Source organism: Amblyomma mixtum, chromosome 2 (genome assembly GCF_055824585.1).
Source record: "Amblyomma mixtum isolate Tamu chromosome 2, ASM5582458v1, whole genome shotgun sequence".
Taxonomy (NCBI): domain Eukaryota; kingdom Metazoa; phylum Arthropoda; class Arachnida; order Ixodida; family Ixodidae; genus Amblyomma; species Amblyomma mixtum.
The window spans coordinates 286,107,193-286,120,941 of record NC_143013.1 but is presented as its reverse complement, the minus strand read 5'-3'; the positions used below and the strand labels follow the sequence as shown (position 1 = coordinate 286,120,941).

Here is a 13,749-nt window from a genome sequence, read left to right as displayed (position 1 = left end):
GACCAAGAAAGACGTGTATCCGCTCCCGCGTATCGACGACTCCCTCGACCGACTTCGTCAAGCCAAGTACTTCTCTTCGGTCGACCTCAGAAGTGGTTATTGGCAGATAGAAGTTGATGAGAGGGACCGTGAGAAAACCGCCTTCATCACACCGGACGGGCTGTATGAATTTCGCGTCCTCCCATTCGGGCTCTGCTGTGCTCCTGCCACGTTCCAAAGAATGATGGACACCGTTCTAACAGGTTTGAAGTGGCAGACCTGCCTTGTTTATCTTGATGATGTCATCATTTTTTCCGCAACGTTCACGGAACATCTACACCGCCTCAGGACTGTCCTCGAAGCCGTTCGATCCGCCAACCTCTCCCTCAAACCAGAAAAATGCCACTTTGGTTTCACCGAATTGAAGTTCCTCGGGCACGTCATTAGTGCTGACGGAATCCGAGCTGACCCAGAGAAGCTTGCTGCCGTTGCTGCCTTTCCGGTCCCCGTCCACAAAAAAGCACTCCGACGCTTTCTGGGCCTGTGCTCCTATTATCGCCGCTTCATTAGAAACTTCGCCCAGCTCGCCAGCCCTCTGACGCTCCTAACCCGTGATGACACGTCATTTTCCTGGGGCAACGAACAGCAGGCTGCCTTCGACGAGTTACGACGCCGACTCCAATCACCGCACATCTTGGCACATTTCGACGAAGATGCCGACACAGAGGTGCACACGGATGCGAGCAACGTCGGCCTTGGCGCCGTTCTAGTTCAGCGGCAAAGCGGTGTCGACAAAGTAATTGCCTACGCCAGCCGCGCACTGTCACGCGCTGAGTTGAACTACTCTACCACGGAAAAAGAATGTTTAGCGGTAGTCTGGGCCGCCGCCAAGTTCCGCCCATACCTCTATGGCAGACCGTTACGTATCGTCACCGACCACCACTCGCTGTGCTGGCTGAAAAATTTAAAGGACCCTTGCGGCCGCCTAGCACGTTGGGCATTACGCCTGCAGGAATTCGATTTCACCGTCACCTACAAGTCAGGCCGGAAACACACCGACGCTGACAGCTTGTCCCGCGCTCCCGTCGACCCTCCTCCACAAGACACCACTGACGATGATAGCTTCCTTGGAGCGGTCAGCACGTCTGAGCTTTTTCCAGACAGCGTGCCGACGCCGAGCTGCGTCTGCTCATCGATCATCTCGAAGGTGGCTGCCCTGCAATACCACGATACCTCGCTCGTGGACTTTCGTCGTTCTGCCTGCGGAGAGGAGTGCTTTATAAAAAGAACTCTGCTTCAAGTCCGACAACTTACCTGCCCGTCATACCGTCTGATCTACGGGATGAAGTCCTCCTTGCCTGCCATGATGAACCAACTTCCGGCCACCTTGGAGTTACACGCACCTTGTCCCGAATCCGGCAGAACTATTACTGGCCCAACCTTACTTCAAGTGTGAGGCGTTATGTCCGGACATGCCGGCAATGCCAGCGGCGGAAAAAACCCGCGCTCAAGCCTCCTGGACTGCTTCAATGCATCGAGCCGCCCCAAGTATCATTCGACAAAGTCGGCATGGACCTTCTGGGGCCATTTCCCCTCTCGTCGACCGGCCACAAGTGGATCGTAGTCGCCACAGACTACTTGACCCGATACGCTGAAACGAAGGCCCTGGCGCGGGGTACTGCTGCCGAAGTTGCCCACTTCTTTATGCACGACATCGTGCTTAGACACGGCGCCCCATCGGCCATCATTACTGACCGAGGCAAGGCGTTTACAGCCCGACTCCTACGTGACATCTTAGCGCTTAGCCATACAGCTCATCGACCAACAACAGCGTATCATCCCCAAACCAATGGTCTAACGGAACGGCTCAACAAAGCATTGGCGGACATGATCTCGATGTACGTCGACGTTGAACACAAAACCTGGGATGAGGTCTTGCCTTACGTCACCTTCGCATATAATACTGCGACGCAGGAAACCACCCAGTTCGCCCCGTTCCGTCTCGTGTATGGCAGAGAGGTACGCATGATGCTAGACGCCATGCTGCCGTACGGCGACGCAGAGCTCCCCCCTGAAGCAGGCCACTTCGTGGAACAAGCAGAGCAGGCCCGTCAGCTGGCCCGCTTGCACATCAAGGACCAGCAATCCGCCGATGCCCGACACTATAACCTTCGGCACAGGGACGTGCACTACGAGCCGGGCGACCACGTGTGGGTGTGGACACCCGTGCGCCGCAAGGGATTGTGCGAAAAGCTTTTAAATAGGTATTTTGGCCCGTACAGAGTCCTGCGCCGCCTGAACAGCGTCAACTATGAAGTTGTCCCCCATGGAACTGTGATCACCGGCCCTCAGCGTCACCGGCCGGAAATCGTGCATGTAGTGCGCTTAAAGCCGTACTTTGCGCGTGACTGAGCGCTGTATTCACGCTTCGTTTCGTACCTTTCTTCCCTTACCCCACGTGTGTACTTGACTCTCCCCGCATGTCATCTAGCGCGCATTGTATAGTTCACCTCACCCCTATTTTTCTTTTTTTTTGCTCCTCCTCCTCTCCCTGTACATATCCCATTCCACATCGAGACGATGTTTGCTTTCGCGGGGGGGAATAATGCCACGCGCCTAACGCGCCGCGCGGCCTCCGCGCTGAGTACACTCTAAGAAAAAAGGGTGTAAGAAGGGTGCATCTTCACGACTTATGCTATCTGAAGGCGCATGGACTAAAGAAGCACTTTGCAGAGTGCATCGTTACACCCGTGTGGAGGCGGTGGAGGCCGTTAGTCTCTTTCAGAAAACTTACCCCCTTTTTTACTCTTCAAACCAGCTGTGTTCCCTCTGCGCGAAGACGCTGTACAGCAAAGTATGCAGCCCTCACCGCCTCCCCTCCCTCTCGAAGATGGCCCTCTCCCGAAAGCGGGGTGGCGGGGTTATTTTGAGGACAATAGTTAAAAGCTATGCTGGCTCACGCTCCCCCACTGCATTGATCCTTTCACCCGCGCTGGCGACACTGACCGCGCCTCCTCGCTTCTTCAAGGGACCAGAAGCTATTTCTTCGAAGAACACGTACAGCGATCTTCTGCCCATCTCCGCCTGACATGGCCGGCAATAATGGCGGACGAAGCGGCTTGGCGGATGCACAGAACGTTACTGAAAAAAGGTGCATTGGCCGCGATCGGCCACGACAACCATCACGCATGCAAACATGCTCTTGGTTGCTAACGACCAAAATAATCACTAATATTCGGTGCATGTGCTTTCATACTCATGATTGGATATCATTTTAAAAAAGAAGTAAGTCAGCAAAGACAGACGGCATGATCGGTGCTGTGTTACTCCTCTGACCAATCGCAGCTCTGAACGAAATCAACAGTTTAGCGCTTCAACACACCAGAGGCATGAAAATTATTGCGCTTATAATTTCGGCTTGTGGTTAAGCTTTTATTAAAGAGGTAATAAAATCTTTAAAAGGAACAGTTTTGCTTCACAGCCAGCGTAAGCTCTATTAGTCCGCGCTGTTCTTCATTTTCTAATAGCGTACGATAAGTACCAGGGCGGTTAATTCCCTCCGTACAATTTCGAATAACGTGCACTGCTTTTCGAATAACCCCTCGTTGTGGCACATGTTCCTGAGCAAATAACAGACGAATAACAGAAAGGGTTCAGGTTAACATGCATACAAGTTAATAAATCAAAATCAGACGAACGAGCGAGATTGTTGACGCTGTAATTTTATGTTAGCTGAAGATGCAATGTAACGCAAATCCCGAATAAATTGCACTCTCATATTTCTGCTCCATTTCAACAGCAAAAAACAGCCCTACTCGCTGATAAACGCGTGATCTTCACCACTAATACTGACAACGCTGAAAAACAAAAATGCAAGAAACTAGGGAAGGAATAATTCTGCATCTGAACTGAGTTGTGAACGTGGCCTGACCATTCCATATATATAGGTACATTTTTGTTTAGAGCACTTTTACCAAGACACGAGCCAGGCCTCAGAGTCGCACTTTTGCTGGTCTACTATGAGATCACCAGCATTTGTACATCTGCTCGGAAACTCCTCAACGCAGTGTAAAAGACATTTCTGCGTTTCCTTTCCAACAAGTGTACGGATCCTTTCTCTCGGCACAAGATAGCGAAGCCCATAGTAATCAGTTTTCGAGATAGCTGCATTTCCTGATCATGTTTTGGCGCGTACAAGTGTTTCACATAGAAGCAATTCAATTTCAGCTTATTTTAAATTGATAAACAGGGAGCGAGGTGACCAACGCGATTTAAGTCTATTCGAACTTCTCTTGCGTATGAAATTGTGCTGCACGCCTACAAGAGCAGAAATTAGCTTAAAATCAGTGTACGTGTGCGTAACTTTTAGCTTTTAGGTTGTTCCGCGCAGCTTTAATGCAGTCAAGTATAGTACTGATATTCAGAAATGAAGTTGACTGCCTCCAATTTTTTTTTTTTTCGGACTGTAGCGCTATGGAAGCATCGAATTCCGCAACAAACCTGGTGCCAGAGGAAACAGTAATCAAGGCGCTTATATTGAGGCAGTGCATTGTGAATTCTTATGGAATGGTTCATGCGTCAGGAAATAACTCTTTCTTTTAGAGGCTAATGATAAGCACTAAACAGTACATTGCACTAGATAGACGCTGCCCGAAGACCCAAGCTCGAAAATAAATGAAACTACGGCGTATAAACCGGCAGGTTTTCCTTCATCATCGTAAGTTGCTTCGGATGACTGAGACTTTTGTCTTGTATGCACAAATAAAACTGAGCTAAAGGACACATTGTATCGCACTGACGAACCAATCTTTAACAAAAGCATAAATTCAGCGGTGGCAACTGCCTATATTGAATAAAATGAAAGCGCGTATAATAGACGGAATCGCCCGAATAACCAGTCGGTTGAAGCGTCTTAACGGATGCTTGCTGGCATAGCGCTGGCAGTGCTCCATTTCTGCTCTGTTGACCCATTTTGAAAATATTTTGAGAACTTCGCGAACACTGGAACGATGAGAGGTGAGAACTGCTGCATCAGCAGTTGTCGACTGTCGTTTGAAGCCCTCTTCTGCGCCATCTTCCTCAAATGTTCAAATGTTGTGAATCCCCTTTGTTTGCCTGACGCTTCTGATCACTCGATGCGGCTTTATTAAATCAATATTTCTACAGCTGTATCTATTTCGATTGAGTTAAACTGTTTTTGAACAGAGCGGTTTTTCTTTCTTCGGGTTCTCCTCACACGTGCGGCCCCATAAGCACAAAATAAAGTTGAAATTTCTCGCAGCAATATCACGCGGCAATATCAGTATTTAAAACTGTTACTGTGCCTGACATTGAATCAATAATGCTGCAGCATTTACATCGCTTTTTTAGCCGGTTCTATGACTGATTTAGAAGTACAGGAAGGGCAGTTTATTGATATATATTTCGCAGTGCCTTCTGTACGCGGTAGTAAATGAGAGCTGACGAGAACTTCCGAATGATGCTCGTAACTTTAAGCTGCAGCTGCTCTGAAAACTATTCTGTTGCATACGCCACACATTTACGGCAGCATCTGCGTAATTCATACTGCGTAATAGCTGGCTGCATTAAAAGCTTCAAAGGGATACTGCAAGGACTGACAAGACGAGTCTCGCCGCGCTCGTTGTCTCCGATAACGGAAGAGTTGTGCGCACGCCGAAAGCGCGGAAAAATACGTGCCACAAGGGCAGAGGGGCGCATGCAAAAATAATAAGCTACCAGCACATTGCAACGACCAAAGGTTGTCGCCCGCACGCGGGCGGCTTGACCTTGGGACACTACTGGGAACGCAGACGTTCTTTCAGTCAGCGGAGAAAAGGAAAAGAGGGGAAGCGCGGGGTCCGGCGGAACGAAAGAAAGGCACGAAGCATGGAGGAAGGAAAACCTCCTCTGTAATTCCTCTATGGTGCGAAGCAAGCTTTGGAAGCGATGGCTGGCGATGGGTTGTAGTTTCTCGTGGTTTCTCCCTTCTCTCTCTTCAGGTCACGTGCCTGTCTATTTGGATTGGCCGCTCGCGTAGAGTCGAAGACGAAGCCGCTGTTTACCGTGCCTGGGTGCCGTGGTGCAAGTCGCGACGCGCATTCCTCTTTTCATCTTGTAGTACGGGCCTGTGTGCGCTTAGGTTCTGTTCAGCGATTACTTCATCGTGCAAGCTTCATCGATGTGTGACGCTGCAGTGGGCGACATCTTCGCGAAAGAGTCAACGTCTGAAAGAAACAGCGCACGCCAGATCGTCGCGGCGCCCTCATCGTACGGATTCTTTGCGCCCAATTTCAACCGTACAAGTAAGTGACATTTTCGTTTGGTCATACGGGTTGTTTCCTGCCATCAAGTTATGGTGTGTTCAGTACAGATTTTTTTATCATGGATTGTGTGCGCGAGCCGCTGCTTGTTGCTATTTTCTTGTTTTGAGCCGGTCGCGTGCGGCCGGAGGGAGCCTATCGTGTACAACACACGATCGCAGCGGCGCAATCTGCCGGCGTCTTTCTCATGCTTTCTTTCGCTGCAGGCCCTGATCCTTCGTCTGCCGTGCGAAAGAACATTGCCGGTCGTCTCTTCAACTCCAAGTATTTGTCCCTGCTCACGACCATTCAGTAAGGTAAGTCCAAGCCGCAGTCTCCGTTCAGAAAGGGGCGAGTAAATTAGGGTGCGCGCTTCTGTGGCACGTACTGCGCGCAGTGCTCACATCTACTGCAGCACTGTATATGTGATTCTTATTGGACCATAATCCCTTTGTAATTTTAGCGCTGCAAGGCAACTCCTTCTGCCAGGCCGCTTTTTTTTTTTTTTTTGCGAATGGACGGCGTCAATCTTTTTTTCTTTATCACGGACTAGCAAGCAAACGATAAAACAGTAAACGTGAAATTTATTTATGCATAGGCACGAAATTAGCAGCTCATTTGTGCTCTGCGCTTCCTGGCATGCGGCCGTTTTCGCTTACACCTTGCAATATTTTTGCTAACCCAGAATGTTACTTATCATGCCAGCAGTTTTACTGCATTCGAATGGCAAGATGCGCTTGCTAATGGTGTTAAGTTGATATGTAACTGGCTCTTCACTCAGGCTGAGAACTAATAGAGAAAAGTGAACTTGTTTAGTTCTTTTTACTAGTGAAAAGGTCGGGGCTAGTTGGTGGCCAAACATTAGCTCACAAAAGTGTACAGTCTATGTCACCTCTTTTTGTGCTCTTGTATTCTCTTATGAAAGAGGGAGACTTTAGGTTTGATGTCGCTCTAAGAGGTTGAATAGAAGAATACGCTAATATCTAAGCTTTTCTGTTTAGAACAATAAGGATTTTGGTTGCACTGCTGTAATCTGTCAACGAAAAAAAAATTCTGTAATGAATACTGTCAATCTCGTAAGCAGTAGCAGTATAGTTCTTTCTTTTTTCTGCAGTGGCTGTTAGAAAATATGTTAATTATGTTAGGCACTTAGTGGCAATTCACTGGTAATAAGCCATTGTGCTGTGGAAGTTTGTGTAGGCTTACTGTGCCAGTGCATTGCGTCAATTATGCCTCTTATAAATATGTGGCAAGTGCTGTAATGGATAAAATTTGGAATAAAAAGTTGTTTGTTATTTTCAAAATATTCCTGTAGTTTTTTGAGCATGTGTGCTGCCATTACGTGGTTTAATGAACATATAAGTTATCACTAACCATTACACTAACGCTATAAATGACGCCTCTATTGCAGTGCACCTGGGAGAAGGAGGGATACAAAGGTGCACAACCATTGTCACTCCTAGCACCGAAGTTCAGCCTGGATTCTTCAAAACCGTACAAGTGGCCGGGACTAGATGTGTGTGGTATGTATGTTTTTATGTAATTGGGACATTGTTGCAAGTTCATCATCACTTGATGTCCATCCGTGAACATAGTATGCTATGTTGCACAGCTGCAGCCATTCTATTACAGAGATTTTAGAGCTATTCAATGTTTTCGAGGACTTAGTTCTGGAAGAATTTCTGAATAATGGTTTGATTAATTGTGACCACTTTTTATGGCATGAAGTATAAATGCAGTTTTTTTTCTGCAAAAGTAGGCTGGACTTCAGCAAAGATTTCATACTGAATTAGTTTGAGAGGCGCTGCCTACAATCCATGTTGCTGACGTCAGAAAAAAATGACACAATTATGGTAATGCTTGGCAGGGTGGCATGCTACCAAGCTTATAGGACTAGCACCGTTTATGCATGTGAAGCTTAATGTGATATGCAGCTACGTGAGGCTGTTAATCTTCTTTGCACTGTTCACACTTTCTTTTTGAGTAGGAAGGTGCTGTTCACTGATGTGAATAATTTCCAACAACTAACATGAATCCATATTAGTTTTATTTCACATCGGAGTGAACTTAAAATTTAATTAAGCTCACGTTCCCTGCATGTGACAGCAGATATGGAAGGCAACTGTTTTAATAGCCATTCTTGAATGCTGTCAGTCAGTGTTTACAATTTCATTATGCTAAGCATCTGAAAAGATGTGTAAAGGTAACATTCTATTGTGCCAGCAAAATGTAATTCATGAGAATTACTGCTGCTGCATATGCTGCAAGCATTGGATGAAGCAGCACTGTCTAAATAAAAAGACGAGATTTGTAATTTTCTCAAGCAAAAATAGTGCTTTAGAAGGAGACTGTTCTATGCTGCTTGTGTAGTTAATGTAGTCTGTCAGTGAAGGCCAGTCCATAACCAAAGCTTTTTGCACAGGCATAATGTAGAGGTGTAGTATAAAACAGGCTATGAACGTGAATAAAAAGTATCTGTATTATAATGTGGTCCAAATAATTTTTTGGGTATGACGTTACCTCATGCATGGAGACAATTCTTTAGATGTGTAAGTTGCCCTTGCTATTATTTCACATTTAGCCGAAAGCTTTTCTTTGTTTTCCAGGAGTGGTACACTAAGATTTATAGTGCATAGCCTTTGTGCATAGGCCTTTCACCAGGTATTTAAACTGTATCGAAAGGCTGTGACAATGGAATGCACCCAAAAATGCCATCACAGGGACAAGCTTCCTGCTGTTTGCTAATTGGAGATGAATTCACAGGTAATATATGCAGGGAAAATTACAGTTGGAAGTATCACTCATTGATGCTCAGATAATCACCTGCACTTCCCTTTTAGGAATAAAATTCACTGTATGGGCAACAAAACATATAATGGCATCAGAGACCAGAGACATATTGTTAGCAAGGGCTGCATGAAACCTTAACCACTCTAGATACGGAGAAATAAAAACACGAGAATGGAGGGAAGGGTTTGTTAAACGGCATTTCATTTTAGTATCACCTTTTAGTAGCTTCCATTTCATGCACATGTTTTTCTGTTTCTCGATATGACCCTCTTCTTAGTCTGGCATCCGGGATGCCTACAGCCTGACCGTGCAGCTGGGCACAATAGTCTGGATTTTTCCTGAGAAGCCAGTGTGCTTGTGATAATGTCAGCATATGTGAGTGATTAAGTAGCTGCCATTTAGGACATGTTTTGTTTTTCCTGCATATCTTTTCTGATTTTGGTTCTCAATAATAAACAGAAGCCTGCACTTGTGGCATTGTTTTCATGCATTTCCATTTATCCCTGCCTTTTGTGTGGTTTACACTTGTGGACCTGAATTAACTAAGCCCATGGTCACGTCGTCTGAGCTTTGTGGTTGCAAAATTCATTATATGTTTTCTTCTCTGTGCAGGTCAAATACATGGTACATACTGCCTCCACCTGTATGAAGAAGACTGCCAGGGTCATTGCTGTAATATGGTGTAGCATGTGGCAAAATAAATATGACGGTATGTTTCTTTCTCCCATTCGTTTATGAATTCTTTGTGTACATTCTGCAGTAGTACCTGCACCTGAACACACAATGACACAGACCATCTCACATGAAAGATTCGTCACAACATTTTGACACTGCCTGCACTTCCAGAAAGACTCGGGCTTCTACCATATGGGTCAACTTTAGTTCTGCATTCAGTGGGCAGGTTTACGCTACAGAAGGGTAATAATGCTCTCGTGTGGACAGTATAAATACACCACCGAGTAGTGCATAGATACCCCTTGCAGTAGGGCATTACTTTGTACCACTAGAAGGGTAACTTTATCCATCATGTAAGGGTATAAGCTTGCACCACAGGGGTGCAAACTTTGCTCTGTTTATGACGGTATAAGTTTAGTCTTTGACAAAGTAACTTTGCACTTCTATACGTAGCATAAATTTACCTGCTAAAGGTGCAAACTTGCACCTTGCATGCTAGGATATGTTTATGCTTTCCTCAGGCTAACATTTACCCCTTTTAGAAAGGCGTAATGTTATACCTAACTGGTTTAAAGTTACTCTTCTTATGTCAGTGCAAGTTTAGGCTATTAGAGCGTAACATTACTCTATGTGCGAGAGCATAAATACTTAGTCTCCAAGAAACAGCGTAACCTTACCCCCAAAAAGGTGTCAGCTCAGCGACAAGTGTTTTACCCCTCAAAAAGACTAAGATCACACCTTTTTTTCTTAGAGTGTAGAAGACGACGACGAAGCGGCGGTGTGCTCTCGAGGCGCGCTTGTTCTGTTCGGTGCCCTGGAACCTGCTGCTGTGATTAAAAGAAGGCTCCCAGTCTTGGGTTCTTCCCGACGCCTATCTCCACGGCCCCTCTGGTCGTGACAATATGCAAAGTTGTATACGCTGTGACCCGAGTTCTAAACATTGTACCCTTTGTGCAAGGATGTGCCCGTTGCATTATGAAGGACTGTCGTCCTTCACCTTTTCACTTGTTTATTTAAATTACCCATTTCTTTGTGTTACATCGCACAAAGCTCTGCGAATTGTTTCTCAGTTGAATTAATCGATATTCTTTGGATTCCTTCTTTCACACCTCTAATATTGTTCGCGTTGTCTCCGACGTGCTATACTGCCATTATGTAAGGGGCCGGCGAGACCTCTGTCAATATGTTTTTCGTATTTTTATTCCCCGGTCGTCTCTTTCTAATGGAAGGGAAATAAAGATTAAATGAAGTGAAATTAACGGCGTGACGTGGATGGCTACATAAACTACAAAAGGCTACAAAACTCTAAGGGAGCGTTCTGCACTGCACTTTCCGCTACTGCATGATACTGCGGCTTTATACGCAAATGCGAAGTGCTAATGATAAATATAATTGTAGAAAAGAGGCTTTTTATTTGAAATTGCTTCAGGCTCTGGTTCCGTGCGAATGGGATGAAAAATTGCGTGGAGGCTTTGGCAACTAAAAGTGTTGAGAGGCGAAAGCCGAGGACACTATGCCGTGACGACCTCCCGTGGCTATTTCGATACCCAAACTATACATCTTTTGGGGGCCCCGCCGCGGTGGCTCAGTGGTTACGGCGCTCGGCTGCTGACCCTAAAGACGCGGGTTCGATCCCGGCCGCGGCGGCTGAATTTCGATGAAGGCGATTTTCTAGAGGCCCGCGTACTGTGCGATGTGAGTGCACGTTAAAGAACCCCAGGTGGTCGAAATTTCCGGAGCCCTCCACTACGGCGTCCCTCATAGCATGAATGAATGAATGAATGAATGAATGAATGAATGAATGAATCGCTTTGGGACGTTAAACCCCAATAAACGAAACCAAACATCTTTTGTGGAATCTTAAGTGTTAGTTACGCTTAATTACACATCACTATCAATCCGAGAGCATATTGATCGGCTATCGATTAACGTGTATCTTGTTCCGCGTACGATACTTGTGGCTTTGCGGCTCGGCTGCAGTTTTGCAGCGAGAATGATATTGGCCAGGAGAAGTACTGCAGCCATTTATCATCTATCAGACAGTATCATCTGTTACTTATGACAAGTATCTATCCCGCGATGGGAACCTCGCCGCCTGGTACGAGTACATTTGGCATACTGACGTACTTGAGGGGACACTTTGGGCATTTCTAATACAAGTGCCGTAACTCTTCTGTCGTTAGGCCTCTACGACCAGTTACTGCGAGGGCAGAGAAATACGTCCGACATACGCAATTGCGCGCTAGCGACTGAGCTTCGTCCCGCACCGAGGAGCTTGCATTTTACTCTTTCCCAACTACGTCGTTCCACACCGCGCGTGTCTTGAACACTTTTGCTGGATATTTATAGCTGTTGTCTCTCAATTTTTCCGCAAGACGCTGGACCGCATGCCATTGAATTTTTGCCAGGTTCGATTTTTCTTTATATTGCTGTCACTTTTCCCTTGCGTGGTCAAAACGTCCGCTGCGATTTTTTTTTTGTTTGCAGTTTACGTTCTTGTCGGACTGCCATTTACGAAAAGTAATGAGAAATTTTAATTCAGTAAGTGACTGAGTTGCTGCCTGTAGTGTGTCCATTAAAATTCCAAGCTTATTTTAGTTGCTTAGTTTTGTTTGTCATGCTTTATTTCTCGGTTTTCGTGCTTTCCGATTTGCCATCATATGTATCGTTGCCTGCAGATGTGCTGCTTCTGATTTATTGGATGTGATAATGAAAGAGGTGACGCGGGTAGCGTACTTACACTCTAGAGCGAATACACTCGTGCGCAAAATTTAGTTTTTTTTTAACTGCCCTCATTTCTCTTCATTGCCTTCTGAAGCCACTAACTTTCGCTTAATTCTGGAGGCATTTATATTTGTTTTTTGAAACTAGCAAGATGTAAAGGAAAGTTCCTCTTTGCTACGTTGATGTAACTCTACCCTGGAACAAGATTCTGTGACTAAATAAATTACGCGTCCGATAATTAAAAAATAGAAAGAATAAAACGAAGGCCGAATCTCAGATGCTATGGACTTACCAAACTGCTTTAGAGGCTTGAAACCACTGACATTATAGTCAATCAGGGAATATAGGCATAAGGCAATGCTCTTTTACATATATTAAAGCGATGTCAGTTCGACAGCCAATGAGGAGAAGAGCGTTGCTTAACGTTGTGCTAAGCAACGCTCTAAGCGTTAAGTTTAACGTTGTGTTAAGCAACGCTCTAAGCGTTAAGTTTAACGTTGTGAAACCCAAGCTCGTGCACTGGGAGCTTTTTCGCAACGTTTCTGACAAGGAAAAAGAAATCAATGAGCAGCTGCATGCCATTTGCATGCAATTAAAATTAATTTGTCGCCTGAAAGAGACGCGGTAACGCAACTGATGTCCTCCATCGTCTCTGTCACTTTTTTCTGTTGTTTATGAAAGGTGCATTCGTCAGCGCAGTTGCCGTAAGCCCGTGCAGTGCGCTCCTGGCGCAGCCTTGTATCGCAATACGACGCACGCTAGAGAGAGAGAGAGAGAGAGAGAGAGAGAAAACTTTATTTCAAGAGGGAATCGGGGCACGCCCCAGGGTACCCGCACGACCCCACTGCACTCAAGTGTTTATGTTCCTAAGGTCCATAACACTGGCAGCACGGCCGGTGGCGATGGTCTGCACGGCCGGTGGCGATGGTCTGCACGGCCGGGTCCTCCGAGCGCAGCAGGGTCTCTCAGTCCTCCCAGGTCTTGAGGTTCTCTAGGTCCCGCGGGGGAGGGTCCGCCGGGCAGAGGGAGAGTATGTGGAGGGAAGAGGCGAAGGGTTCTGGGCATAGGGCACATGCGGGAGTGGGAAAGGATGGATGATAGTGGGCTAGGTTAAGGGGTGAGGGGAGAAGGTGTGTCTGTAGTCTGCGCCAGAGTGTTGCTTGTTTGTTATCTAGGAAGGAGTGGGGCGGAGGGTAGAGCTGGCGTGAGGCTCTGTAGGCCTGCGTCAGCTCGCTGAAGGAGTGCATGCGCTCCTTCGCGAATCCCCGATCCGAGGCCACCT

The 13,749-nt window shown here is 46.4% G+C and overlaps 1 long non-coding RNA gene across 1 annotated transcript; it reads left to right on the top strand.

Annotated features, from left to right (window-relative positions):
* The first annotated feature begins 7,465 nt into the window (after window positions 1–7,465).
* Window positions 7,466–9,795, top strand: LOC149364350 (uncharacterized). The gene is made up of 2 exons (XR_016288615.1): window positions 7,466–7,801; window positions 9,681–9,795. It is a non-coding gene; the product is annotated as an uncharacterized LOC149364350 (long non-coding RNA).
* Window positions 9,796–13,749: the final 3,954 nt, after the last annotated feature.